At 36.6% G+C, this 6,044-nt stretch overlaps 1 non-coding gene across 1 annotated transcript; it reads left to right on the forward strand.

The window, feature by feature from the left end:
- Nucleotides 1-220: 220 nt before the first annotated feature.
- On the forward strand, nt 221-324 carry LOC126953986 (U6 spliceosomal RNA). Its single transcript, XR_007725455.1, has one exon. It is a non-coding gene; the product is annotated as a U6 spliceosomal RNA (small nuclear RNA).
- The last annotated feature ends 5,720 nt before the right edge of the window (nt 325-6,044 follow it).

Here is a 6,044-nt window from a genome sequence, read left to right on the forward strand (position 1 = left end):
TTACAGACTAATTCAAATGTCACCAATTGCCCCAATACACTGGTAAACATATAATACTTTAGGGGTATGTTGAGGTCCTGTCAACTGAGATGAAGAGACGTTAAAACTTGCTTTTGAAAATGAGTCTATATCATTAAAAATTTCTAAATTCCAAGTTCTATGGTGAGAAAGAGACTCAGTCAATAACAGTTAATTTAAGTATTCAAAAGCTATTGGCAGGATGACTTTGGCAACATTTAGACTAAAATTGAAATGATGCAGAGAAAATTAACGTGGCCCCTGCACAAGGATGGCACAGAAATTCGTGAATTGTTTAATTTTTTTTTTTTCTGAAAGGAAAAAAGCAATCTGGACTGAACTGAATTCCTCTAAAATTCATATATTGAAACTCCAACCCCCGATGTGACTATATTTCTTGATAGGGCCTGTAAACGGGTTGTTAGGTAAAATGGGGTCATGAGGGTGGAGCCCTAATCCAGGAGTACTGTCGTTCTTATAAGAAAAGGAAGAGATACCAGCGACACACTTGCATAGAGAAAAGGCCATGTGAGGACACAGCAAGAAGGCAGCCATCTGCACCCTGAGAAGAGAGACTCGCGAGAAACGCTCCTGTTGGCACCTTAATCTTGGACTTCTGACCCACAGAACTGTGCGAAAATCCATTTCTGTTGTTTAAGCTGCCAGCCTGTGGTATGTTGTTATGGCAGTCTTAGACTGACACATTGGGTGAAAATAGAGGTAAAAGCAATAGACTCGCCTTCTCAAGAGTTTCTTAAATCATATTTGATGGCTGAAGCAAACCTAACACCATATGGTGCAGTGCTCAATGTAAAATACTTAGGAACTTTTTATTTAAAAAGTAGAAAGTGTCAAGGTGCCTGAATGGAAGTAAACATTCAATACTTCACTCAAAGTGGTACAATTTTTATATGAGGAGGCTATGATAAGTTACATCTATATATATGTATATGTGTGTGTGCATATATATGTACACAAGGACAATACAAGGTGATGTGATTTTTAAATACATGAATAAAGTAGAATGGAATTCTAGAAAATGCTGAGGTAATCTACAGGAAGGAAAGGAAAAGGAAATGAGAAACAGAAAATAAGTAATACAGTGACAGACTTAAACCCTAAGTATCAATTCTAATCTAAATCCATCAATTCAATGACAGAGATCGGCAAAAATAGATAGAAATACACTACCCAACTACATGCCATCTACACATGTTGGTGGCTCACGCCCGTAATCCCAGCACTTTGGGAACCAAGGCAAGCAGATCACTTGAGGTCAGGAGTTCGAGACCAGCCTGGCCAACATGGTGAAACCCCATATCTACCAAAAATACAAAAATTAGCCAGGCATGGGAGTATGCACCTGTAGTCCCAGCTACTCGGGAGATTGAGGCAGGAGAATCGCACGAATCTGGGAGGCAGAGGTTGCAGTGAGCTGAGATCATGCCACTGCACTCCAGCCTGGGTGGCAGAGTGAGACTCTGTCTCAGAAAAAAAAAAAAAAAAAAAAGAAAGAAATAACTGCAAGGAAAAACAGACGAACTCGTAATTATAATTGGAGACTTCATCACTTCTCTCTCAGCAACTGATAGAACTATTAAACAGAAAATTGGCAAGGATAAAGAACTGAACAATACCATCAGTCAGCATGATTTGTAGAGCATTCCACCCCAAGATAACAGAATACACATTCTTTTCAAACATCCATGAATGTTTGCCAAGATAGACCATATCCTAGATGATTTTTTAAAATCAATAAATTTGAAAGAATTGAAATTATACGAAGTATGTTTTCTGGTCATAAGAGAATCATACTAGAAATCAATACAGAAAGACCAAGGAGAGTCTCTAAATATGTGAAAAGTAACCAACACACTCCTAAATAATTAAACATCAAAAAGTAAATCTCAGAAGAAATCCGAAAATATATTGAACTGAATGATAATGAAAGCAAAATGTGTCAACATTTGTGAGATGCAGCTAAAGCAGTGTTAAGAGGAAAATTTATGACATATATATATAAATGTCATATATATACTTATATATATATGAAAAGAGGAAAAGTCTGAAATAATTTCTCTAAGTTTCTACCTCACAAAACTAGAAAAAGAAGAGCAAACTAAACACAAAGCAAGCAGAAGGAAAGAAATAATGAAGATAGACTAACTCAATAAAATTGAAAACAGGAAAGGAATAGAAAAAAATCAGTGAAACAAAAAGCAGTTCTTTAAAATATATCTCAAAATATCTGTAAGTCTCTAGCAAGACTTAAAAAAATAAACAAAAAAACATAAATCACCACAAAAAAATCACTAATAAAACAGGGAATATCAGTACAGATAAATCCTTCAATCATTAAAATAATATTAAAGAATAATATTAACAAAAGATAGTTAGACCTTATAAATAAATTCAGTAAAGCTGCAGAATACAAAATCAACAAAAATCAATTGTGCTTCTACATGCAAAGAATGAACTATCTGAAAAAGAAATTAGAAAAGCAATTCCATTCACAACAGCAACAAAAAGAATAAAGTAGGAATACACTTAACCAAAGACATGAAAAACTTGACACTGAAAATTATAAAACAATGACGAAGAAAATTAAAGAAGATACAGATAAATGGAAAGACAGCCTGTGTTCATGGATTGAAAATTGAAAAAAATTAATATTGTCAAAATGTTCATACTACCCAAAGAGATCTAAGATTCAATGCAATCCCTATTAAAACTCCAATGGCATTTTTTTTATAGATACAGAAGAACAAACCTAAAATGTGTAAGGAACCACAAAAGACTCTAAGGAGGTAAATGTATCTTAAGCAAGTAAGATAAAGCTGGAGGCATTACGCTACCTGACTTCAAAATATATAACACAGCTATCGTAATCAAAACAGCATGGCACTGACATAAAAACAGATACCTAGACCAATGGAACAGAATAGAGAGCCCAGAAACAAATCTATGCATCTGTGGGTCAATTGATATTTAACGAGAGTGCCAAAAACACACAATGGGGAAATAATAGTCTCTTCAATAAATACTGTTGGGAAAACTGGATATCCATATGCAGAAGAATGAAAGTGGACTTTTTCTCATACCATATGCAAAAATCAACTCAAAATAGATTAAAGACTTAAACATAAGTCCTGAAACCATAAAACTACTAAAAGAGAAAATGTAAGGGAAAAGATTCTTGACATTGGTCTGAGCAATTGTTTTGTGGATATGACACCAAAAGCACAGGCAATAAAAGCAAAAATAAGCCAATGGGATTGTGTCAAATGAAAAGCTTCTGCACAACAAAGGAAACAATCCACAGAACAAAAAACAACCTACAGAGTGGGAGAAAATATTTGCAAACCATATATCTAATAAGGGGATAATATTCAAAATATATAAGAAACTCAAACAACCCAATAGCAAATAAATGAACAAGCAAAACAAATAACTCAATTAAACAATGGGATGAGGCCGGGCGCGGTGGCTCAAGCCTGTAATCCCAGCACTTTGGGAGGCCGAGACGGGCGGATCACGAGGTCAGGAGATCGAGACCATCCTGGTTAACACGGTGAAACCCCGTCTCTACTAAAAAATACAAAAAACTAGCCGGCCGAGGTGGCGGACGCCTGTAGTCCCAGCTACTCGGGAGGTGGAGGCAGGAGAATGGCGTGAACCCGGGAGGCGGAGCTTGCAGTGAGCTGAGATCCGGCCACTGCACTCCAGCCTGGGTGACAGCGTGAGACTCCGTCTCAAAAAAAAAAAAAAAAAAAAAAAAAAAAAAAAACAATGGGATGAGGCACTGAATAGATGTTTCTCAAAAGGCGACATACAAGTGGCCAACAGGTATATGAAAGTGTGCTCAACATCACTAATTTTCAGGGAAATGCACATCAAAATCACAAAAAGATATCACCTTACACCTCACAAAAGATAATGTGTTGGTAAGGATGTGGAAGAAAGGGAACCATTATGCACAGTTTGTAATGTAAATTGGTATAGCCACTACGAAAAACAGTGTGAAGTTCCTTAAAAAATTATAAATAAGGCCAGGCGTGGTGGCTCACACCTGTAATCCCAGCACTTTGGGAGGCCGAGATGGGCAGATCACCTGAGGTCAGGAGCTCAAGACCAGCCTGGCCAACATGGCGAAACCAAGTCTCTACTAAAATTACAAAAAAAAATTATCCAGGCATGGTGGTGAGCACCTGTAATCCCAGCTACTCAGGAGGCTGAGGCAGGAGAATCACTTGAACCCTGGAGGCTGAGGTTGCAGTGAGCTGAGATCGTGCCACTGCACTCCAGCCTGGGTGATTAGAGCGAAACTCCGTCTCAAAAAAAAAAAAATTATAAATAAGAACTAGCATATGATCCAGCAATTACATTACTAAGTATTTATCCAAAAGAAATGAAATCAGTGTCTCAAAGAGATATTGCACTCCCATGTTTATCACAGCATTATTCTCAATAGCCAAAATATGGAAAAAATCTTAAATCTTATCATTTGTCCACTGATAAATGAATACATAAAGAAAGCATGGGTATATTAATGTACAGTGGAATATTATTCAGCTTTAAAGAGGGAGGAAATCTTGCCATATGTGACAACATGCATGAAACCGGAGGGCATTATGCTAAGTAAAATAAGTCAGACACAGAAAAACAAATGCTGCATCATCTCACATGTGCAATCTGAAATATTGGAACTCATGAAAGCACAGAATAAGATGGTGGTTGACAGAAGCTGGAGGGGAAGGCTGGGGAAATGTTGGTCAAAGGGTACAAAGGTTCAGTTATGCAGGATGAATATATTCTGAAGATCCAGTGTACAGGATGGTGACTACAGTTAACAATACTGTATTGTATACTTGAAATTTACTAAAAGAGTTGATCTTGGCCAGGTGCAGTGGCTCATGCCTGTAATCCCAATACTTTGGGAGGCTGAGGCAGGTGGATCACCTGAAGTCAGGAGTTCAAGACTAGCCTGGAAAACCCATCTCTACTAAAAATACAAAAAATTAGGTGGGTGTGGTGGTAGGTGCCTGTAATCCCAGCTACTCAGGAGGCTGAGGCAGGAGAATTGCTTGAACCCAGGAGGCGGAGGTTGCAGTGAGCTGAGATGGCACCACTGCACTCCAGCCTGGACAACAAGAGCAAAACTCTGTCTCAAAAAAAAAAAAAAGAAAAAAAAGAGTTGATCTTAAGTGTTCTCACCACATGCACTCACACACAAATCATAACTAAGGTGATGAATAAGTTAACTTAAACGTCATCATTTCACAATTATACATAAATCAAAACATGTTGTACACCTTAAAGATATACAACTTTTACTTGTCAAGTGTACCTCATAAAGCCAGAAAAAACGAAAATGATAGTAAGGGAATACTACAACTTTTAAATCATAAATTTGACAACTTAGAAGTAGAGGAGGAGGAGGAAGAGGAAGAAGAGGAAAGAAAGCCCATAGAGACTGGAAAGGAAAAGATGACTGTTTCCACTACAGATGAAATGATCGTCTGTATAGAAGAACTCAAGCAACCTACATAAAAACCTTTCAGAACTAACAAAAGAGCTCAGTAAGATTGCCGGACACAAGATCAACACATAAAAATATACTGCATTTCTATTCTAAAAATGAACAGGTAGAAATATAAACAAATCATTTACAATTGTTCCAAAGAAAATGAAACTTTATGTATAAATCTAGAAACACACATGCAGATTCTGTATGCTGAAAATTACCAAATGCTGATACAAGAAATCAAAGAAGGCCTAAATAGTTGGAAAGACTTAACTATATTCATGGATTATAATAGTCAACTTATTAAAGATGTCAATTCTCCACACATTAATCCGTATGTATGATGTGATCCATATCAAAATTCTAGTCAAATTTTTGTAAACATAGACAAAAATAGATGAAAAAATAATTCTGACAAAATACAAAACCCATTTATGATCATTTAAAACACTCTCAGCAAACTACAAATAAAAGAGAACTCCCTCAACTTGATGAAGAATAT

Source organism: Macaca thibetana, chromosome 4 (assembly GCF_024542745.1).
Source record: "Macaca thibetana thibetana isolate TM-01 chromosome 4, ASM2454274v1, whole genome shotgun sequence".
Classification (NCBI taxonomy): Eukaryota; Metazoa; Chordata; class Mammalia; order Primates; family Cercopithecidae; genus Macaca; species Macaca thibetana.